Below are 24,496 nucleotides of genomic sequence, written 5' to 3'. Positions count from 1 at the left end.
TGCCATGGGGCCCTGCTGCCTGCTCCTCCTCTTCCCCCCCTCTGGCCCATATATTCCATCTAAATTAATACAACAGCACAGACGAGAGTCCCTCATGCTGAAAGCAGATGTTAGCGATTCACACCAGACACCCGATGAACCCTGAAAAGAGTCAAACCTACCATGGATTAATAAAACATCATGCCCTCCATAATAAAATAATTATAAACAAATACAATAAACCCACAAGTGCAAAGCGGTTTGTTATAAATAAAATAATTTTTCCCTCGCTAGTGACACCCATTGTAAATCAGATTTTAACCCAAATCATGCATGAGGGTATTTGAAAGACGGGGAGACTCATGGAGTCCATAGGTTGGCCAGCAGGTCTCCTGGCAGCCCGCCCACTGGTTAGGGGTTGATGGGAGCTAAAAGGCTTGAGGACCAAAGCCTTGTTAAGAAGTGCTCAGCCTTGCCTAGCAGGCCGCTAGGCTCAGCAAACGGTCCCCCAAACAACAGACCACACTGTATACTTCAGTCAAGCAGCAAGTACACAACAAACACAAACACACACACTACAGACAACAAACCGACTCCAAAGGTTACGTAATCACTCCTCCTTCAACCGGAGAACTCCTCACAAAACTCCCATTAGCTGCTCCTGCTCACCAGCTCCTCGGGTCACTTAGAGTTAAGACCTTTCTGTGCACTTCTGATTTGTGTGTCTCCTTTTGTGGGCATCTTTCCCCCACCATTCTCTTTTTACTTACACGTAGGGAAGTGGGAATTGACATGTGAAATATACTAATGGAAATCCTTTGCTTTACCAAAACAAAAATATTCTTATGTGACTCTCCGGGTTATGGTCTGTGGTTCAGTCTGGTGTTAATGTTATTTCCAATCTTAGGAAACCAGTCAAGCTTGCTGACCCAGAATGGTCTCCTGCTAAGGGCAAGATGGACTGATAACTGAACTGGCTTTGCAAATACTTCCTATTCTGGATTATCACCTGGTCTGCACTGTTTGCTAGAAAGAACAAACATGGGATAGTACTTCTGGGGGATTAAAACTACAGTGAGAATGAAAGAGAAACTAGAATCAGAAACAACAAACTGATCTGTGCAGCTGTAACTAGCTGAAACAGGCACAAGGCACACAGGTGACTGTCTGCAACCTTCATTCTATAGCAACAAAGTTTTGGCATGTGAATTTCCCTGATAAGGATCAACTGTTCACTTGGCTTTGAAGATGACTTGTCTATCACACACAATGTTAAATTGATCTTAATGTTTACCAGAAAGATAAAACATGGGAAGTATGTGTGAAAACGAATGAAAAAGAAAGAGAATCTAACTAGCAATGAACTGATTCGCTTCAGCTTTGACCCGTTGCCATGTCACCACGGCAAGGCGGTTCTCAGCTAAGTCAATCAACACTAAAAATAATCAATATCTTTTGACCCAGCCCTGAGAATCGTGTAAGCCGGGGGTGGCCAACCTGTGGCTCTGGGGCTCTTCAGCAGTTAATATGCGGCTCCTTGTATAGGCACCAACTCCAGGGCTGGGGCTACAGGCACCAACTTTCCAGTGTGCTAGGGGTGCTCACTGCTCAACCCCTGGCTCTACCACAGGCCCTGCCCCCACTCCACCCCTTCCCACCCCCTCTCCAGAGCCTGCCGTGCCCTCACTCCTCCCCCTACACCTCCGAGCCTTCTGCATGACACGAAACAGCTGGTCAGGAGGTTCAGTGAGGGAAGGGGAGGTGCTGATTGGCAGGGCTGCCGGTGGGTGGGAGGAGCTGGGAGCATGGTGGGGGTGCTGATGGGGGGCTGCTGACGTATTACTGTGGCTCTTTGGCAATGTACATTGGTAAGTTCTGTCTCCTTCTCAGGCTCAGGTTGGCCACCCCTGCTGTAAGCTACCAAAGGTTAAATCCATTCAGATGTCAGTCTGCCACCCACAGACAGACGGTTACTGGAGGGCTTCAACAGGATGCTGACGGCGATGCTGAAGAAGTTTGTGGCCTCAGACACCCGTGCCACTGGGACTGACTCTTACCAACCCTACTGCTCCCCATGTAGAAAGTCTCTCAAGCCTCCAGAGGGGATGTGTGAACTGCTGTGTGCAAGACAGCTCCGGGGATTCTGGATCTCCTGCGGGTAGCCTGGGGAGACTGGGAACCCAGGGCTACAGCACAGTAGAGTCCTTGCTCCAGTTATGGAAGAGGCTAAAGGCACTAGAGGGGGTTGCAAAGGAGACCATCACTTAAGCTCAGCATTCCCAGGAACACTACCACAGAGAAGGCTGGTTATGCGAGTTTGAGTCTTGGCAATACCAAGCTCAGATTCAAAGCTATGGGCCAGATGGCAAGGACCATTTGAGGTGGTCAGACGGGTAGGGCCCGTCGATTATGAGATTAGTCAACCTGGGAAACGGAAAGAGATGTAGACATGGCAAAGCAGATCAACAGTTAAGACTATTGAAGGAGGCTGAACAAAGCAAAGGAAGCCTATGGCAAACCATTCCTGAATGGAGAAACACGCCCACAGAAGGACTTGATAGCAACCCAGTACAACACTTGACATCAAGATGCCTGCATGCCTTGGTGCCTGTAGCCCAAGGGTTTCTACAGCCGGCGGCAGTGGAAAGATTAACAGACAAAAAAGGAAGAGATGCACAAAGGACAAAGCCTACTATGACCGACTAGCTGAAGACCCCCCAGAACTACAACCCAGATACCCTGTCAGGGTCAAATGATTTCCTCAGAACACATCATGCAGTTGGAAGCAACCTACATGCATTGAACAGATAAATTCTCATCCATATAATACAGTAGTTGATGGGCATATACTGCAAAGAAACCGCCAGCCCATTCACTCATGAACTCGACACATAAACATGGACTTGGAGGGCAGTGAAACACACACTCTGCTGAGACCTGATCAGCAGGACATGGAAGGACACAGGCCAATGAGTGACCAATAGCTGTTGGAACAGACTCTCAAAATGCCACACCATAAGAACCAATTGCAAAGCAGTTTCCTGGCTGTTGTCACAAGAAAGAGCTCTGTTTTAGCCGTGCTGAGATTCAGCCGGTGGCTGGACATCATGAGGAGATGTCAGAGAGACAGGCCAAAATTCTAGTTTGGATGGAAGGAGACCGCGCTGGAGTAGGGAGGTAGATCTGTGAATCCTCAGCGTGGAGATGGTAGTGGAATGTGTGTTTGCAGAGGAGGTTACCAGAGATGAAGTGCGGAGAGAGAAGAGAAGGGGCCCAGAGACAGAGTTCTGAGGAACCCCTGTAGAAAGCTGGCAGGGGGTGGTGGGATGAGGTCATTTCTCCGAAGGACAAACTGAAGGAGTAATTACAGACGTAGGAGGAGAGCCAAGGGAGGACAGACTCATAGAAACCAAGGGAGGACAGGATTTCAAGCCAACACCACTCATGAGGGTGATGAACAGCAGGGAGAGGCTGGGGTGAGGAAGGACACAGGTCACAGCCATGGGATCCCATGTTGGTTCATTTTGGCACATGCATGTCATAATGGGCCACTTAAGTTGTGGCTGGTTTTTAATATTAAAAAAATTGAAGAGGCTAGCAGATATTACTGACCCACATCTTCTGGAAGATGTGGGTCCTCATGCAGGATTCAAATTCAAAAGTTTTGCTACAGTCAAGGAATAATACATCTACTGCTTTCCCCTCATCCACAGAAGGAGTTCTCATCATAGAGGGAAATTAGGTTAGTCAGGCATGACTTGCCCTTGGTGAATCCATGCTGACTGTTCCTGATCACCTTCCTCTCCTCCAAGTGCTTCAAAATGGATTCCTTGAGGACCTGCTCCATGATTTTTCCAGGGACTGAGGTGAGGCTGACTGGCCTGTAGTTCCCCAGATCTTCCTTCTTTCATTTTTTAAAGATGGGCACTACATTAGCCTTTTTCCAGTCATGCAGGACCTCCCCTGATCGCCATGAGTTTTCAAAGATAATGGCCAATGGCTCTGCAATCACATCCGCCAACTCCTTTAGCACCCTTGGATGCAACGCATCTGGCCCCATGGACTTGTGCTCATCCAGCTTTTCTAAACAGTCCTGAACCACTTCTTTCTCCACAGAGGGCTGGTCACCTCCTCCCCACACTGTGCTGCCCAGTGCAGCAGTCTGGGAGCTGACCTTGTTTGTGAAGACAGAGGCAAAAAAATCATTGAGTACACTAGCTTTTTCCACATCCTCTGACACTAGGTTGCCTCCCCCATTCAGTAAGAGGCCCACACTTTCCCTGACCTTCCTCTTGTTGCTAACATACTTGCTTCTTGTTACTCTAAACATCCCTTGCTAGCTGCAACTCCAATTGTGATTTGGCCTTTCTGATTTCACTCCGGCATTCCCCAAGCAATATTTTTATAATCCTCCCTGGTCATTTATCCAAGCTTCCACTTCTTGTAAGCTTCTTTTTTGCGTTTAAGATCAGCAAGGATTTCACTGTTAAGCCAAGCTGGTTGCCTGCCATATTTACTGTTCTTTCTACACTTCTAATGGCCTGGTCAGGGGTGCTCTGGAGTATTTTGTCCCTGAATCTGTGGAGTGGGAGAAGGCACAAGGCTCCTCCAAGAAATGCTCATCTCTAGGACAGGACCCCTGCACTGGTGACTCACGGGAGAGCCCCACCGTCCTTCAGCAGCCTCCCACCCCCCCATCCACCGTTCTGCATGGCAGGAGGAAAGGGGCAGTTATTTGGAACTCTCCTCCCCAGGCAGCTCTCCCAGGAAGTGGGATTGAGGCCTAGTTTCCTTAGCTGTCAGCATGGCTGGGTGGCGTGAGGGGTGGAGATGGCAGGCACGCGCACACACACACACACACACACACAATTCCTGTTTTTCACAGACGCTTACCCCAGCATGTCAGGGAGGACGCGCTCAGGCCCACTCCTTGTGATCGCCCCTCCCTCCCGGCTTTGCCTTAGTGATGCTAAGGCTGGTACAAAGACCTTCTAAATGCAATGAGCAGAATAATGGATAGTTCATCTCAGTGACTGGCAGCGGCTTGTGCACCTGGCTGGATGCTAAAAATGCCCCTCAACCTTAGGGCTGCCTGTGTTTCAGCAACACTAGCAATACTTTGCCAAGGTCCTATATTGGACAGTGAACTTGTAAACATCTGCTTGAATACATGGCCGCACTTTGGTTCACAGCCTCTGCTTCAGGCTTCCGGGCACCAGCCCCCGTGATCTCTCTCTTTCCTTCTGTGAAAGGGGGCTACTAACTGTGAAAGCTATTCAGTAGCCCCCCCCTTATTAATAGTTTTGCAAACGGCCAGTAGGTGGAGGCAGAGGCCTCCAAAAGGCCTCACGTACACAGTACCTTGAACTTTGTAACTAATCTTTTTTTTGCTGCCAAAAACAGAAAAAGATCCTGCTTCAAGCCAGTTTTTCTTGAACAAATAATGGTGTTACGGGGCTTGACACCCACCAATGAAGTGTTAACACGGCATGGTCTTTGTCTAAAAGTGTATAAAAAGCTTGTAAAACTTGTGTGCAGCAGAGTCTTCTGTATCTACTACAGAGCTCTCCTTTCTTCTGCAGAATAAAGCATTTTTCCTTATCCCTGTCAGGCTGTTATTGGCTCTCAGCTAGGCAGACCCAATATTTCGGTAACACCAGTACAACACTGGGCATCACAATGCCTGAATGTCTTGGTGCCTGTAGCCCAAGGGTTCCTACAGCCGGTGGCAGTGAAAGAGTAACGGACGAAAAAGGAAGAGAGATGTGCAAAGGACAAAGCCTACTATGACTGACAAGCTGTCCCACATCCTGCCAGGTCTCACTTTGCTAGTATTTACATAGTTGACCTGACACCCCAGTCAGAAATTTGCTTAGCCAACTGTCATGGACTCACAGATCGTGCCCATTTGTGGCCCCGTGCGGTCTGTGGGGGGTGCCCCTTTCAGTGCGAGAGCCCTTCTTGGGGGTCCACTCTCTCTCAGGGTCAGGCCCCTCCACCTCCTGGAGCCGCACCACTCTGAGCCTTAGGACACCTGTCTCTCGCCTTGGGCCCCCTCAGGGAGTCCATGTGCTCTGGACCCCCCAGGCCTCCTCACCCCCACAGGGGTTGATGCAACCCAGCTCTCTAGCCCAGAGCGACTCTCAGCCAGCGTAAAACAGGGGGGGTTACAGAGCGTTGAACACAGCACAGGAAACTCTCAGGGCCTCAGGCCTGGCCTCCCTCAGCCCAGCACATCCCAGTCCCCCTGCAGCCAGGTGGGCTCTGCCTGCTCCCCCTCTCCAGCCCAGAGCCCCCCTGCTTCCCAGCTGGGCCTCCGATATCCCCGGCCCCAAGCGCCGCCTCTGTTCATTGTCTTCTCCCCAGGTAAACAGGGTCATAAACAGGAAGGCCTGGGCCTCCTCCTCCTCTCAGCCCTCCTGTGGCTGGAACCGGCTGGTCACTGGGTCCTCTCTCCACAGCCCATTGTCCTCCCACTGGCCAGAACCGGCTGTGTCTCCTGAGCTGGGCCTCCGGGTCACCAGTCGCTGGGCTCATCATCCTCCAGGCCGTCAGCCGGGGTCCCGAGTCCCTCTCCGGTCCTGTGTAACAACAAACTCCCTCTCCCCTCACCTCGTTAAACCAGTAACACCCGGGGACACTGAGGCCCACCCCCTGTGCATGCAAACCACTGGAAAACACAGAAAACCCCAAGAAAACCCCCCACTTCGTCACATCTCTCCCCGCTACATGGCTGAATAGAGCAGGGTCACTTACAGGGGCGACTCCAGGCCCAAGCACGTGCTTGGGGCGGCAAGCCACGGGGGGGGGGGGGGGGCGTTCTGCCGGTGCTGCGAGGGCGGCAGTCAGGTTGCCTTTGGCGGCTTGCCTGCGGAGGGTCCGCTGGTTCCGCGGCTTTGGCGGACCTCCCGCAGGCAAGCTGTCGAAGGCAGCCTGCCTGCCGTGCTTGGAGCGGCAAAATGCCTAGAGCCGCCCCTGGTCACTTAGCCAGTGAGCTGGGGAAGTTCAGGGCCTCCGCCCCGTGATAAAGCATCAGCTATAACACTGGCACTCCCCCTCACACGGACCACCTCCATGTCATAGCCCTGGAGGAGCAGGCTCCATCTCAGCAAGTTGGCATTAGCCCCTTTCATTTGGTGCAGCCACGTCAGGGCGAATGGTCCGTGTACACGGTGACGCGCCGCCCAAATAGATATGGCTGCAGTTTTTAGAGGTCCCACACCATGGCCAGGCTATCCTTCTCTATGGCTCCCGGGTTAGCAGCTTCTTGCTCAGGTACACAATGGGGTGTCTCTCCCCCTTAGTATCAGTTTGCATCAGCACCGCCCCCAGCCCTGTGTCCGAGGCATCGGTGAACACCAGCAAGGGTTTGTTAAAATCCGGGTTTACCAGCACCGGGCCCTGCATAAGTGCCCCCTTCAGCGCACAGAGAGCCCTCTGGCACTGCTCGGTCCAGACCACCTCGTCTGGCTTCCCCTTCCGATACAGCTTCGTGCGGGGAGCTTCCAGGGAGCTAAAGTGGGGCCCAAACCTCCGGTAGTACCCTGCCATCCCAATGAAAGCCTGGACCTGCTTCTTAGTCTGGGGAGCGGCCAGTCCAGCAAAATCCTCCAACACCCTTAGCAACTGAAGGTGGCAGGTGCCCCCTTGAGACCAAACGGCAGGACCAGGAACTCCAAGAGCCCGACTGGGGTGGTGAAGGCAGTTTTCACCCTGGCCTGCGGGTCCAACGGCACCTGCCAGTAGCCTTTGGTAAGATCCATGGTAGTGAGGTACCGGTCGCCCCCCAACTTCTCTAGGATCTCATCGGTCCTAGGCATGGGGTAGGCATCGGACACAGTGATGGCACTGAGCTTCCGATCGTCCACACAGAACCGGATCGACCCGTCCTTCTTGGGGGCCAGCACCACCGGTGAGGCCCAGACGCTGGCGGACGGCTGGATCACCCCTAAAGCCAGCATATCCCTGACCTCTCTCTCCAGGTCCTGGGCTGTTTTCCCAGTGACCCTCCTGGCGACCGGCAGAGCACCCCCCCCCCCCCCCCCCGCGGCATGCCGCCCCAAGCACGCACTTGGCGTGCTGGGACCTGGAGCCGCCCCTGGATAGAGGACAAGGCCACTGCCGTGGGGTAGCATATAGCGAAATCCACCACCACCAGGATGTATTTCTTCCCTGCCCGGGTCACCCTGCTGAGGGGCCCCACTATGTCCACGGCCACTTTCTGGGAAGGCTCCTCTATGATGGGCAAAGGTCTCAGTGGTGCTTTACCCTTGTCCCGGGCCTTCCCCACCCTCTGGCAGGGGTCACAGGACCTGCAATACTGTCGGACAGCGTCAAAGACCCCAGGCCAGTAAAAGTGCTGCAGCAGCCTTTGCCTGGTGCGCCGGATGCACTGATGCCCTGACAGGGGCATATCGTGGGTGAAGTACAACAGTCTGTGGCGGTACCTCTGGGGAACCACCAGCTGCCTCCCACCTGTCCAAGGTTCAGTCTGCCCTGAACCAGCCCATTCCCGGTACAGGAATCCCTTCTCCCACAGGAATCGCTCCCGGCAGTCCTCCCCCTGGGACCCTGCCCCGCCGTGGCCCACCAGGGCCCTCAGTTTCTCCAAGGAGGGATCCACCTGCAGCTCCGTTTGGAATTCAGCTGCTGGGTTTGAGGATACAGCCCTGGCTGGCGGTGCCTCAGTTTCCCCACCCTGCAACGGAGGCGCTGGCCCAGCCCTGTCGAGCCCTGTCCTCGGCACTTCGGGCCCCTCCCTCGGGAGGTCCCACGACCCTTGTTGGCTCTAGCTCTGGCTCCTGGTAAGGACCAGGGTGCTCTGAGTGCCATCCGGCCAGTTCTCCAAGTCATTCCCCATTAGAACCTCAGTAGGCAGGTGATCGTGCACCCCGACCTCTTTGGGTCCCTCCTTAGCTCCCCATTTCTGGTGTATCCTTGCTACAGGCACCTTGACGGGGGGCCCGAACACTCCCCTCAGGGTCATGTAGGCATCGGGCACTAGCTGGTCTGGGTCCACCACCTCGGACCGTGCCAGCATCACCTCCGCGCCCATGTCCCAGGACCCCTGGACGCTCCTTCCCCACACCTCAATGGGGATGATGTGGGGATTGTCCCCCGGGGCCTGTCCCAGGCTCACCCGGGGATGGAGTACGGCCGCTCTGGACCTGGGGCCCTGCCTTCTCCTGCTGGCCTGGCCTGGCCTGGTGGTCCCCTCCCCCTGGCACAGCCCTCTCGACTGCGGCCCCCTGGCCCGGCAGTGCCAGCTCTCAGTGGGCTTCCACCCAGTTCACACCCCTCGGGCTCTGCTTGGCCGCCATCTCCTTCATCTTCAGGCACTGGGCCACCTTGTGCCCCTTTTGGCCACAGTAATTACATTTCAGGTCCCTTAAGTCACATGATGGGGTGGTCGGCCAGCCCCAGCATTCCCGGGCACCCCTGATCTGGGCTTCCTGGAGTCCCACCTTTGAGAGATCTCTGGGTCTCCAATGTGGGCCTTCCTCCGGCCCCCGATCTGCTGTCCACAAACTCATCCGCCAGTGCCCCTGCACTGCACAGATCCTTGGGCTTCCAGTCCACTAGCCACATCTTAAGGTCTGGAGGGCAGATGTCATCCAGCTGCTCTAACCCCACCAGGTTATACACATCCTCTGTGGTGGTGGCCCCTGCGCCCTTCCCCCACTTGCAGAGCTATTCCCCCAGCAGGTTGGCGACCTCCTTGTAAGTGACACTTGAAGTCTTGCGTACACCCCAGAATCTGACTGGGGTCTCCCTGTGCTGACTGGGGAGTCGGGTCTGACACCCTCCCGGTCGCTACACAGAATGCCCCACGGCTACTCCCCGGCTCACCAGGAGCCCCCTGGGGTCTGGAGCCTGTTCCTCACACTGGTCAGTCTCTACAAGCTGAGCAATCAGCCGCTCCTTAGGGAGCCTCCCCACGCTCAGCCCCCTCTGCCTGCACAGACCTGCCAGGTCGCTCTTACGGAGCCGGTTCTAGGCCAGTTCCAGGCTGGTTCCGTTCAATCCCCTCGTTCTATCGCTGGCAGCCACTTACTGCCAAGCGCCTGCGCCCGCAGCCACAAGTCTACAGGGTGGATCCGCCAACCATCCTCTGCTGCCAGGTTGTCACGGACTCACAGATCGTGCCCACTTGTGGCCCCGTGCGGTCCATGGGGGGTGCCCCTTTCAGTGCAACAGCCCTTCTTGGGGGGTGTGACGGAGCTGTTCTGGCGGGACCCAACTGAGAGTGCCAAATCAGGACCAATTGCTCAAACAGGGCAGTCACAGCCCTAGGCTGGGGTTTTTCCACCTCTAAGGCAAACCAAACCAGCCAGACAAAAAGGACTTCGGTCTTACCCCACTGGCTAACCACAAGTCACACAAGCAATTTCCTTAGACACTCCAGTCTCCCAGTATCACCACCAGTGCACTCGTCCTGGGGATGAATGGTTATGAAAACCAACACCCCAATAAAAGAAAAAGGTTCTCTCAATCCCAAAGGACCAAGCCCCAGACCCAGGTCAATATACACATCAGATCTTACCCACAAATCACGCTGTTGCCAATCCTTTAGAATCTAAAATCTAAAGGTTTATTCATAAAGGGAAAAAGGTAGAGATGAGAGGTAGAATTGGTTAAATGGAATCAATTACATACAGTAATGGCAAAGTTCTTAGTTCAGGCTTGCAGCAGTGCTGGAGTAAACTGCAGGTTCAGATTAAGTCTCTGGAACATCCCCCGCTGGGATGGGTCAACAGTCCCCTGTGTAAAGCTTCAGTTTGTAGCAAAGTCCCTCCAGAGGTCAGAAGCAGGATTGAAGACAAGATGGAGATGAGGCATTAGCCTTATATAGACTTTCCCAGGTGTAAGAATCCCTTTGTCTTCACTGTGGAAATTTACAGCAAAATGGAGCCTGGAGTCACATGGGCCAGTCCCTGCATACTTTGCTGAGTCACAAGGCCTGTCTGCCTTCTCTCCATGGGTCCATTGTGTAGCCGATGGCCCTTAATGGGCCATCAAGCCAGCTATGCAGGGCTGACATCAGCTTGTCTGGGACACTTCCCAGAGGCAGAGCATAAAACAAAATATAGACATTACAGAGCCAATACTTATAACTTCAATTACAAAATGATACACAGACATACAGACAGCATAATCATAACCAGCAACCCAGAACCTGGTCTTAGACACCTTATATGACCCCCTTTACTTAGGATTTGGTGCCACTACAGGACCTTGGTTGCAACCCATGTTCTATATGGTCCCCATTTATATCAATAACGTCACAGGGGGTCACTCTCTCTCGGGGTCCGGCCCCTCCACCTCCTGGAGCCGCACCTCTCTGAGCCTTAGCACGTCTGTCTCTCGCTCTGGACCCCCCAGGCCTCCTCACCCCCGAAGGGGCTGATGCAACCCTGTTCTCTAGCCTGGAGTGACTCTCAGCCAGCGTAAAACAGGAGGGTTTATTGAGAGTTGAACACAGCACAGGAAACTCTCAGGGCCTCAGGCCTGGCCTCCCTCAGCCCAGCACATCCCAGTCCCCCTGCAGCCAGGTGGGCTCTGCCTGCTCCCCCTCTCCAGCCCAGAGCCCCCCTGCTTCCCAGCTGGGCCTCTGATATCCCGGCCCCAAGCCCCACCTCTGTCCATTGTCTTCTCCCCGGGTAAACAGGGTCTAAACAGGAAGGCCTGGGTCTCCTCTCCTCTCAGCCGTCCTCTGGCCCCTCTCGATGGATCCGGCTGGTCAGGTCACTGGGGTCCTCTCTCTGCAGCCCATTGTCCTCCCACTGGCCACAACCGGCTGTGACTCCTGAGCTGGGTCTCTGGGTCACCAGGTCACCAGCCACTGGGGTCTCCATCCTCCAGGCCATTGGCTGGGGTCCCAAGTTCCCTCTCCGGTCCTCTGTACCAACAAACTCCATCTCCCCTCCCCTCGTTAAACCAGTAACACCCAGGGACACTGAGCCCCAACCCCTGTGCCTGTAAGCCACTGGAAAACACAGAAACCCCCCCACTTCGTCACACCAACAGATTACATTTTTCACCCTTTCTAAGAACACTGTGGTTTACAAGAAATCAGGGGAAGTTATTGGAAACTGAAACTGAAACTTTGCTGTATTGTTAGAATACAGCTATTCAGGCCTGCCTGTGAAGGCCTAGACTTTCAGAACCTGGGTGTATTTTTATCACTGAGCTAGTTACAGGAGTATAATTGTTACAATATGTTCGGGTTGGTTCATTAAATTTCAGTAAAATGATTGGTTAATGTAAAGCTGAGCATGTTACTGTATAAGCTGGGGTCAAACAGAAAGTGGGGGGAAGGGAAGTTGGAATCATGTTTGCTGGGTGGGGAACGGGAGGAACAAGGACTAGGGAATGGGGAACAGGGTCACAGGTAAGGTTCTGCGGCGTCAGAGCTGGGAAGGGCCATGGGGATCCGTGTGCTGCTCTCACCCGCAGGCACCACCCCCCCCTGCTCCCATTGGCTATGGTACCCAGCCAATGGGAGTACGGAGCCGGTGCTCAGGGCAGGGGCAGCACGCGGAGACCCGTGGAGCCCTTGCCTAAGAGCTGGACCTGGCCGCTGCTTCCGGGGCCCAGCCCTGTGCCAGGTCAGGTAGGGAGTAGCCTGCCTTACACCCACAGCACTGCCGACCAGACTTTTAACGGCCCGGTTGGTGGTGCTGGGTGGGGTTGGGGACGGGGGTAGCAGGGGTGCGCGCGCACACACACACACACACACACACACAGCAGACATCAAATACAGAGAGAATTCCTGTTCTTCACCGACGCTTACCCCAGCATATCAGGGAGGACGCGCTCAGGCCCACTCCTTGTGATCGCCCCTCCCTCCCGGCTTTGCCTTAGTGATGCTAAGGCTGGTACAAAGGCCTTCTAAATGCAATGAGCAGAATAATGGATAGTTCATCTCAGTGATTGGCAGTGGCTTGTGCACCTGGCTGGATGCTAAAAATGCCCCTCAACATTCAGGCTGCCTGTGTTTCGGCAACACTAGCAATACTTTGCCAAGGTCCTATATTGGACAGTGAACTTGTAAACATCTGCTTGAATACATGGCCGCACTTTGGTTCACAGCCTCTGCTTCAGGCTTCCGGGCACCAGGCCCCGTGATCTCTCTCTTTCCTACCCAGTGACCGATCAGACGCTACAGCAGCAACCATCACACACAAAGCAGTGAAGCGTTTTGGCCAGCCTGGTATCCCAACCGGTGTAGGCTCAGGCAAGAGACCCAGCTTACTTGCACTGAGTTTGTTCAATTTGTCTAGGGGTGGGAAATCAGTCACACCACGTCATCAGTGTAGTAGGTAAGACTATTAAAGGAGGTGGAACAAAGCAAAGGAAGCCTATGGCAAACCATTCCTGAATGGAGAAACGCCCACAAAAGGCCTTGATAGCAACCCAGTACAACACTGGGCACACAATGCCTGAATGTCTTGGTGCCTGTAGCCCAAGGGTTCCTACAGCCGGTGGCAGTGAAAGCGTAACGGACGAAAAAGGGAGATGTGCAAAGGACAAAGCCTACTACGACCGACAAGCTGTCCCACATCCTGCCAGGTCTCACTTTGCTAGTATTTACATAGTTAACCTGACACCCCAGTCAGAACTTTGCTTAGCCAACTGTCACGGACTCACAGATCGTGCCCACTTGTGGCCCTGTGTGGTCCATGGGAGGTGCCCCTTTCCGTGCGAGAGCCCTTCTTGGGGGTCCACTCTCTCTCGGGGTCAGGCCCATCCACCTCCTGGAGCCGCACCGCTCTGAGCCTTAGCACTCCTGTTTCTCGCCGTGGGCCCCCTCAGGGAGTCCATGTGCTCTGGACCCCCCAGGCCTCCTCACCCCCACGGGGGTTGATGCAACCCTGCTCTCTAGCCCGGAGTGACTCTCAGCCAGCGTAAAACAGGGGGGTTTACTGAGTGTTGAACACAGCACAGGAAACTCTCAGGGCCTCAGGCCTGGCCTCCCTCAGCACAGCACATCCCAGTCTCCCTGCATCCCTTGTGGGCCCTGCCTGCTCCCCCTCTCCAGCCCAGAGCTCCCCTGCTTCCCAGCTGGGCCTTCGATATCCCTGGCCCCAAGCGCTGCCTCTGTTCATTGTCTTCTCCCCAGGTAAACAGGTCGTAAACAGGAAGGCCTGGGCCTCCTGCTCCTCCCAGCCCTCCTCTGGCTGGATCCGGCTGGTCCTGTCACTGGGGTCCTCTCTCCACAGCCCATTGTCCTCCCACTGGCCAGAACCGGCTGTGTCTCCTGAGCCGGGTCTCCGGGTCACCAGTCGCTGGGGTCATCATCCTCCAGGCCGTCAGCCGGGGTCCCGAGTCCCTCTTGGTCCTCTGTAAAAACAAACTCCCTCTCCCCTCCCCTCGTTAAACCAGTAACACCCGGGGACACTGAGTCCCACCCCCCTGTGCATGCAAACCACTGGAAAACACCGAAAACCCCAAGAAAACCCCCCACTTCGTCACATCTCTTCCCACTTCGTGGCTGAATGGAGTAGGGTCACTTACAGGGGCGGCTCCAGGCCCCAGCACACCAAGCGTGTGCTTGGGGTGGCAAGCCACGGGGGGACGGAGGGGTGTTCTGCTGGTGCCGCGAGGGCGGCAGGCAGGTTGCCTTTGGCGGCTTGCCTGCAGAGGGTCCGCTGGTCCCGCGGCTTCGGTGGACCTCCCACAGGCCAGCCGCCGAAGGCAGCCTAACTGCCGTGCTTGGGGCGGCAAAATGCCTAGAGCCGCCCCTGGTCACTTAGCCAGTGAGCTGGGGAAGTTCAGGGCCCCCACCCCGTGATAAAGCATCAGCTATAATATTGGCCTCCCCCTCACACGGACCACCTCCATGTCACAGCCCTGGAGGAGCAGGCTCCATCTCAGCAGCTTGGCATTAGCCCCTTTCATTTGGTGCAGCCACGTCAGGGCGAATGGTCCGTGTACACGGTGACGCGCCGCCCAAATAGATATGGCTGCAGTTTTTAGAGGTCCCACACCATGGCCAGGCATTCCTTCTCTATGGCTCCCGGGGCAGCAGCTTCTTGCTCAGGTACACAGTGGGGTGTCTCTCCCCCTTAGTATCAGTTTGCATCAGCACTGCCCCCAGCCCTGTATCCGAGGCGTTGGTGAACACCAGGAAGGTTTGTTAAAATCTGGGTTTACCAGCACCAGACCCTGGATAAGTGCCCCCTTCAGCGCACAGAGAGCCCTCTGGCCCTGCTCGGTCCAGACCACCTCGTCTGGCTTCCCCTTCCTACACAGCTCCGTGAGGGGAGTTGCCAGGGAGCTAACGTGGGGCACGAACCTCTGGTAGTACCCGGCCATCCCAATGAAAGCCTGGACCTGCTTCTTAGTCTGGGGAGCGGCCAGCCCTGGATCGCCTCCACCTTGGCCGGCTCTGGCTTCAGGTGGCCGCCCCCCACCTTGTGGCCCAGGTATGACACCTCGGCCATCCCCACCTTGCACTTTTCAGCTTTTATGGTCAGTCCTGCATCCTGGAGGCGACCCAGCACCCTCTTCACCTGGGAAAGACACAGATGTCGTCAATATACACCAGAGCGAAATCCTCCAACACCCTTAGGAACTGATCCACTGGGCGCTGGAAGGTGTCAGGTGCCTCCTTGAGACCAAACGGCAGGACCAGGAACTCCAAGAGCCCGACTGGGGTGGTGAAGGCAGTTTTCACCCTGGCCTGCGGGTCCAACGGCACCTGCCAGTAGCCTTTGGTAAGATCCATGGTAGTGAGGTACGGGCGCCCCCCAGCTTGTCTAGGATCTCATCGGTCCTAGGCATGGGGTAGGCATCGGACACGGTGATGGCACTGAGCTTCCGATAGTCCACACAGAACCGGATCGACCCGTCCTTCTTGGGGGCCAGCACCACCGGAGAGGCCCAGGGGCTGGCGGATGGCTGGATCACCCCTAAAGCCAGCATATCCCCGACCTCTCTCTCCAGGTCCTGGGCTGTTTTCCCAGTGACCCTCCTGGCGACCGGCAGAGCACCCCCCCCCCCGCGGCATGCCGCCCCAAGCACGCACTTGGCGTGCTGGGACCTGGAGCCGCCCCTGGATAGAGGACAAGGCCACTGCCGTGGGGTAGCATGTAGCGAAATCCACCACCACCAGGATGTATTTCTTCCCTGCCCGGGTCACCCTGCTGAGGGGCCCCACTATGTCCACGGCCACTTTCTGGGAAGGCTCCTCTATGATGGGCAAAGGTCTCAGTGGTGCTTTACCCTTGTCCCGGCCCTTCCCCACCCTCTGGCAGGGGTCGCAGGACCTGCAATACTGTCGGACAGCGTCAAAGACCCCAGGCCAGTAAAAGTGCTGCAGCAGCCTTTGTCTGGTGCGCCGGATGCCCTGATTCCCTGACAGGGGCATATCGTGGGCCAAGTACAACAGGCTGCGGCGGTACCTCTGGGGAACCACCAACTGCCTCCCACCTGTCCAAGGTTCAGTCTGCCCTGAACCAGCCCATTCCCGGTACAGGAATCCCTTCTCCCACAGGAATCGCTCCCGGCGGTCCTCCCACTGGGACCCTGCCCCGCCGTGGCCTGCCAGGGCCCTCAGTTTCTCCAAGGAGGGATCCACCTGCAGCTCCATTTGGAATTCAGCTGCTGGGTTTGAGGGTACAGCCCTGGCTGGCGGTGCCTCAGTTTCCCCACCCTGCGACAGAGGCGCCAGTCCAGCCCTGTCGAGCCCTGTCCTCGGTGCTTCGCCCCCCCCCCTCGGGAGGTCCCGTGACCTTCGCTGGCTCTAGCTCTGGCTCCGGGTAAGGACCAGGGTGCTCCGAGTGCCATCCGGCCAGTTCTCCAAGTCTTTCCCCATTAGCACCTCGGTAGGCAGGTGATCGTGCACCCCGACCTCTTTGGGTCCCTCCTTAGCCCCCCATTTCTGGTGTATCCTTGCTACAGGCACCTTGACGGGGGGCCCGAACACTCCCCTCAGGGTCATGTAGGCATCGGGCACTAGCTGGTCTGGGTCCACCACCTCGGACCGTGCCAGCATCACCTCCGCGCCTGTGTCCCGGAACCCCTGGACGCTCCTTCCCCCCACCTCAATGGGGATGATGTGGGGATTGTCCCTCGGGGCCTGTCCCAGGCTCACCCGGGGATGGAGTACGGGCGCTCTGGACCTGGGGCCCTGCCTTCCCCTGCTGGCCTGGCCTGGTGGTCCCCTCCCCCTGGCACAGCCCTCTCGACTGCGGCCCCCTGGCCCGGCAGTGCCCCCTCTCGGTGGGCTTCCACCCAGTTCACACCCCGCGGGCTCTGCTTGGCCGCCATCTCCTTCATCTTCAGGCACTGGGCCACCTTGTGCCCCTTTTGGCCACAGTAATTACATTTCAGGTCCCTTAAGTCACATGATGGGGTGGTCGGCCAGCCCCAGCATTCCCGGGCACCCCTGATCTGGGCTTCCTGGAGTCCCACCTTTGAGAGATCTCTGGGTCTCCAATGTGGGCCTTCCTCCGGCCCCCGATCTGCTGTCCACAAACTCATCCGCCAGTGCCCCTGCACTGCACAGATCCTTGGGCTTCCGGTCCACTAGCCACATCTTAAGGTCTGGAGGGCAGATGTCATCCAGCTGCTCCAACCCCAGCAGGTTATACACGTCCTCTGTGGTGGTGGCCCCTGCGCCCTTCCCCCACTTGTGGAGATATTCCCCCAGCAGGTTGGCAACCTCCTTGTAAGTGACACCTGAAGTCTTGCGTACACCCCGGAATCTGACTGGGGTCTCCCTGTGCTGACTGGGGAGTCGGGTCTGACACCCTCCCGGTCGCTACACAGAATGCCCCACGGCTACTCCCCGGCTCACCAGGAGCCCCCTGGGGTCTGGAGCCTGTTCCTCACACTGGTCAGTCTCTACAAGCTGAGCAATCAGCCGCTCCTTAGGGAGCCTCCCCACACTCAGCCCCCTCTGCCTGCACAGACCTGCCAGGTCGCTCTTACCCAGAGCCGGTTCTAGGCCATTTCCAGGCTGGTTCCGTTCAAACCCCTCGTTCTATCGCTGGCAGCCACTCACTGCAAAGCGCCTGCGCCTGCAGCCAAACGTCTACAGGGTGGATCCGCCAACCATCCTCTGCTGCCAGGTTGTCACGGACTCACAGATCGTGCCCACTCGTGGCCCTGTGCGGTCCATGGGAGGTGCCCCTTTCAGTGCAACAGCCCTTTTCGGGGGTCCACTCTCTCTCGGGGTCCGGCCCCTCCACCTCCTGGAGCCGCACCTCTCTGAGCCTCAGCACGTCTGTTTCTCACTGTGGGCCCTCTCAGGGAGTCCACTCACTCTGGATCCCCGAGGCCTCCTCACCCCCGAAGGGGCTGATGCAACCCTGTTCTCTAGCCCGGAGTGACTCCCAGCCAGCATAAAACAGGAGGGTTTATTGAGAGTTGAACACAGCACAGGAAACTCTCCGGGCCTCAGGCCTGGCCTCCCTCAGCCCAGCACATCCCAGTCCCCCTGCAGCCAGGTGGGCTCTGCCTGCTCCCCCTCTCCAGCCCAGAGCTCCCCTGCTTCCCAGCTGGGCCTCCGATATCCCCGGCCCCAAGCCCCCCCTCTGTCCATTGTCTTCTCCCCAGGTAAACAGGGTCTAAACAGGAAGGCCTGGGTCTCCTCTCCTCTCAGCCCTCCTCTGGCCCCCTCCGGCTGGAACCAGCTGGTCAGGTCACCGGGGTCCTCTCCCCGCAGCCCATTGTCCTCCCACTGGCCACAACCGGCTGTGACTCCTGAGCTGGGTCTCTGGGTCACCAGGTCACCAGTCGCTGGGGTCTCCATCCTCCAGGCCATCGGCTGGGGTCCCAAGTTCCCTCTCCGGTCCTCTGTACCAACAAACTCCCTCACCCCTCCCCTCGTTAAACCAGTAACACCCAGGGACACTGAGCCCCAACCCCTGTGCATGCAAACTGTTGGGGTTAAAGTCCTCAACATAACTACTGGAAAACACAGAAAACCCCCCACTTTGTCACACCAGCAGATTACATTATTCACCCTTTCTAAGAACACTGTGGTTTACAAGAAATCAGGTGAAGTTATTGGAAACTGAAACTGAAACTTTGCTGTATTGTTAGAATACAGCTATTCAGGCCTGCCTGTGAAGGCACAGACTTTCAGAGCTTAGGTGTATTTTTAATCACTGAGCTAGTTACAGGGGTATAATAATTATTACAATATGTTAGGGTTGGTTCATTAAATTTCAGTAAAATGATTGGTTAAGGTAAATCTGAGCATGTTACTGTATAAGCTGGGGTCAAACAGAAAGTGGGGGGAAGGGAAGTTGGAATCATGTTTGCTGGGGGGGGAACGGGAGGAACAAGGACTAGGGAATGGGGAACAGGGTCACAGGTAAGGTTCTGCGGCATCAGAGCTGGGAAGGGCCACGGGGATCCGTGTGCTGCTCTCGCCCGCAGGCACCGCCCCCCCCCGCTCCCATTGGCCCATGGTACCCAGCCAATGGGAGTACGGAGCTGGCACTCAGGGCAGGGGCCGTGCATGGAGCCCAGTGGCCCCCTCCCCTAGGAGCTGGACCTGGCCGCTGCTTCCGGGGCCCAGCCCTGTGCCAGGTCAGGTAGGGAGGAGCCTGCCTTACCCCCACAGCACTGCCGACCAGACTTTTAACGGCCCGGTCGGTGGTGCTGGGTGGGGTAGGGGACGGGGGTAGCAGGGGCGCGCGCACACACACACACGCGCGCACACACACACACACACACACACACAATTCCTGTTTTTCACAGACGCTTACCCCAGCATATCAGGGAGGACGCGCTCAGGCCCACTCCTTGTGATCGCCCCTCCCTCCCGGCTTTGCCTTAGTGATGCTAAGGCTGGTACAAAGACCTTCTAAATGCACTGAGCAGAATAATGGATAGTTCATCTCAGTGATTGGCAGTGGCTTGTGCACCTGGCTGGATGCTAAAAATGCCCCTCAACATTCAGGCTGCCTGTGTTTCGGCAACACTAGCAATACTTTGCCAAGGTCCTATATTGGACAGTGAACTTGTAAACATCTGCTTGAATACATGGCCGCACTTTGGTTCACAGCCTCTGCTTCAGGCTTCCGGGCACCAGGCCCCGTGATCTCTCTCTTTCCTACCCAGTGACCGATCAGACGCTACAGCAGCAACCATCACAGACAAAGCAGTGAAGCGTTTCGGCCGGCCTGGTATCCCAACCGGTGTAGGCTCAGGCAAGAGACCCAGCTTACTTGCAGTGAGTTTGTGCAATTTGTCTAGGGGTGGGAAATCAGTCACACCACATCATCAGTGTAGTAGGTAAGACTATTAAAGGAGGTGGAGCAAAGCAAAGGAAGCCTATGGCAAACCATTCCTGAATGGAGAAACGCCCACAAAAGGCCTTGATAGCAACCCAGTACAACACTGGGCATCACAATGCCTGAATGTCTTGGTGCCTGTAGCCCAAGGGTTCCTACAGCCGGCGGCAGTGGAAAGAGTAACAGACGAAAAAGGAAGAGAGATGTGCAAAGGACAAAGCCTACTACGACCGACAAGCTCTCCCACATCCTGCCAGGTCTCACTTTGCTAGTATTTACATAGTTGACCTGACACCCCAGTCAGAAATTTGCTTAGCCAACTGTCACGGACTCACAGATCGTGCCCACTTGTGGCCCCATGTGGTCCATGGGAGGTGCCCCTTTCAGTGCGACAGCCCTTCTGGGGGGTCCACTCTCTCTCGGGGTCAGGCCCCTCCACCTCCTGGAGCCGCACCGCTCTGAGCCTTAGCAAACCTGTTTCTCGCCGTGGGCCCCCTCAGGGAGTCCATGTGCTCTGGACCCCCCGGGCCTCCTCACACCCACAGGGGTTGATGCAACCCTGCTCTCTAGCCTGGAGTGACTCTCAGCCAGCGTAAAACAGGGGGGTTTACTGAGCGTTGAACACAGCACAGGAAACACTCAGGGCCTCAGGCCTGGCCTCCCTCAGCACAGCATATCCCAGTCTCCCTGCATCCCTGGTGGGCCCTGCCTGCTCCCCCTCTCCAGCCCAGAGCTCCCCTGCTTCCCAGCTGGGCCTCCGATATCCCCGGTCCCAAGCGCCGCCTCTGTTCATTGTCTTCTCCCCAGGTAAACAGATCATAAACAGGAAGGCCTGGGCCTCCTGCTCCTCCCAGCCCTCCTCTGGCTGGAACCGGCTGGTCAGGTCACTGGGGTCCTCTCTCCACAGCCCATTGTCCTCCCACTAGCCAGAACCGGCTGTGTCTCCTGAGCCGGGTCTCCGGGTCACCAGTCGCTGGGGTCATCATCCTCCAGGCCATCGGCCGGGGTCCCGAGTCCCTCTTGGTCCTCTGTAAAAACAAACTCCCTCTCCCCTCCCCTCGTTAAACCAGTAACACCCGGGGACACTGAGTCCCACCCCCTGTGCATGCAAACCACTGGAAAATACAGAAAACCCCAAGAAAACCCCCCACTTCGTCACATCTCTCCCCACTTCGTGGCTGAATGGAGCAGGGTCATTTACAGGGGCGGCTCCAGGCCCCAGCACACCAAGCACCTGCTTGGGGTGGCAAGCCATGGAGGGGTGGGGGGGCGTTCTGCCGGTGCCGCGAGGGCGGCAGTCAGGTTGCCTTTGGCAGCTTGTCTGCGGAGGGTCCGCTGGTTCCGCGGCTTCGGCAGACCTCCCACAGGCAAGCCGCCGAAGGCAGCCTGCCTGCCGTGCTTGGGGCGGCAAAATGCCTAGAGCCGCCCCTGGTCACTTAGCCAGTGAGCTGGGGAAGTTCAGGGCCCCCACCCCGTGATAAAGCATCAGCTATAATATTGGCCTCCCCCTCACACGGACCACCTCCATGTCATAGCCCTGGAGGAGCAGGCTCCATCTCAGCAGCTTGGCATTAGCCCCTTTCATTTGGTGCAGCCACGTCAGGGTGAATGGTCCATGTACACGGTGAAGCGCCGCCCAAATAGATATGGCTGCAGTTTTTTGAGGACCCACACCATGGCCAGGCATTCCTTCTCTACGGCTCCCGGGGCAGCAGCTTCTTGCTCAGGTACACAATGGGGTGTCTCTCCCCCTTAGTATCAGTTTGCATCAGCACCGCCCCCAGCCCGGTGTCCGAGGTGTCGGTGAACACCAGGAAGGTTTGTTAAAATCCGGGTTTACCAGCACCGGGCCCTGGATAAGTGCCCCCTTCAGCGCACAGAGAGCCCTCTGGCACTGCTCGGTCCAGACCACCTTGTCTGGCTTCCCCTTCCTACACATCTTCGTGCGGGGAGCTGTCAGGGAGCTAACGTGGGGCACGAACCTCTGGTAGTACCCGGCCATCCCAATGAAAGCCTGGACCTGCTTCTTAGTCTGGGGAGCGGCCAGTCCTGGATCGCCTCCACCTTGGCCGGCTGGCTTCAGGTGGCCGCCCCCCACCTCGTGGCCCAGGTATGAAACCTCCACCATCCCCCCCTTGCACTTTTCAGCTTTTATGGTCAGTCCTGCATCCTGGAGGCGACCCAGCACCCTCTTCACCTGGGAAAGACACAGATATCGTCAATATACGGCAGAGCACAATCCTCCAACCCCCTTAGCAACTGATCCACCAGGCGCTGAAAGGTGCCAGGTGCCCCCTTGAGACCAAACGGCAGGACCAGGAACTCCAAGAGCCCGACTGGGGTGGTGAAGGCAGACTTCACCCTGGCCTCCAGGTCCAACGGCACCTGCCAGTAGCCTTTGGTAAGATCCATGGTAGTGAGGTACCGGTCGCCCCCCAACTTCTCTACAAGCTGAGCAATCAGCCGCTCCTTAGGGAGCCTCCCCACACTCAGCCCCCTCTGCCTGCACAGACCTGCCAGGTCGCTCTTACCCAGAGCCAGTTCTAGGCCATTTCCAGGCTGGTTCCGTTCAATCCCCTCGATCTATCACTGGCAGCCACTCACTGCCAAGCGCCTGCGCCCGCAGCCAAACGTCTACAGGGTGGATCCGCCAACCATCCTCTGCTGCCAGGTTGTCACGGACTCACAGATCGTGCCCACTCGTGGCCCTGTGCGGTCCGTGGGAGGTGCCCCTTTCAGTGCGACAGCCCTTCTCGGGGGTCCACTCTCTCTCGGGGTCAGGCCCCTCCACCTCCTGGAGCCGCACCTCTCTGAGCCTCAGCACGTCTGTCTCTGCCGTGGGCCCCCTCAGGGATTCCCCTCGCTCTGGACCCCCCGGGCCTCCTCACCCCAAAGGGGTTGATGCAACCCTGTTCTCTAGCCCGGAGTGACTCCCAGCCAGCATAAAACAGGAGGGTTTATTGAGAGTTGAACACAGCACAGGAAATTCTCAGGGCCTCAGGCCTGGCCTCCCTCAGCCCAGCACATCCCAGTCCCCCTGCAGCCAGGTGGGCTCTGCCTGCTCCCCCTCTCCAGCCCAGAGCTCCCCTGCTTCCCAGCTGGGCCTCCGATATCCCCGGCCCCAAGCCCCCCCTCTGTCCATTGTCTTCTCCCCAGGTAAACAGGGTCTAAACAGGCAGGCCTGGGTCTCCTCTCCTCTCAGCCCTCCTCTGGCCCCTCTGGCTGGAACCGGCTGGTCAGGTCACTGGGGTCCTCTCTCCGCAGCCCATTGTCCTCCCACTGGCCACAACCGGCTGTGACTCCTGAGCTGGGTCTCTGGGTCACCAGGTCACCAGTCGCTGGGGTCTCCATCCTCCAGGCCATCGGCTGGGGTCCCAAGTTCCCTCTCCAGTCCTCTGTACCAACAAACTCCCTCTCCCCTCCCCTCGTTAAACCAGTAACACCCAGGGACACTGAGCCCCACCCTCTGTGCATGCAAACTGTTGGGGTTAAAGTCCTCAACATAACTACTGGAAAACACAGAAAACCCCCCACTTTGTCACACCAGCAGATTACATTATTCACCCTTTCTAAGAACACTGTGGTTTACAAGAAATCAGGTGAAGTTATTGGAAACTGAAACTGAAACTTTGCTGTATTGTTAGAATACAGCTATTCAGGCCTGCCTGTGAAGGCACAGACTTTCAGAGCTTAGGTGTATTTTTAATCACTGAGCTAGTTACAGGGGTATAATAATTGTTACAATATGTTAGGGTTGGTTCATTAAATTTCAGTAAAATGATTGGTTAAGGTAAAGCTGAGCATGTTACTGTATAAACTGGGGTCAAACAGAAAGTGGGGGAAGGGAAGTTGGAATCATGTTTGCTGGGGGGGGAACGGGAACAAGGACTAGGGAATGGGGAACAGGGTCACAGGTAAGGTTCTGCGGCGTCAGAGTTGGGCAGAGGGACGCGGGGTAAACGCTCTGCGGCGTCAGAGCTGGGAAGGGCCATGGGGATCCGTGTGCTGCTCTCGCCCGCAGGCACCGCCCCCCCCCCGCTCCCATTGGCCATGGTACCCAGCCAATGGGAGTACGGAGCCGGTGCTCAGGGCAGGGGCAGCACGCGGAGACCTGTGGCCCCCTTGCCTAGGAGCAGGACCTGGCCGCTGCTTCCGGGGCCCAGCCCTGGGCCAGGTCAGGTAGGGAGGAGCCTGCCTTACCCCCACAGCACTGCCGACCAGACTTTTAACGGCCCGGTCGGTGGTGCTGACCAGAGACACCAGGG

Source organism: Mauremys mutica, chromosome 3, assembly GCF_020497125.1.
Source record: "Mauremys mutica isolate MM-2020 ecotype Southern chromosome 3, ASM2049712v1, whole genome shotgun sequence".
In the NCBI taxonomy this organism is placed as follows: Eukaryota; Metazoa; Chordata; order Testudines; family Geoemydidae; genus Mauremys; species Mauremys mutica.
Note: the sequence above shows the minus strand (reverse complement) of the source record.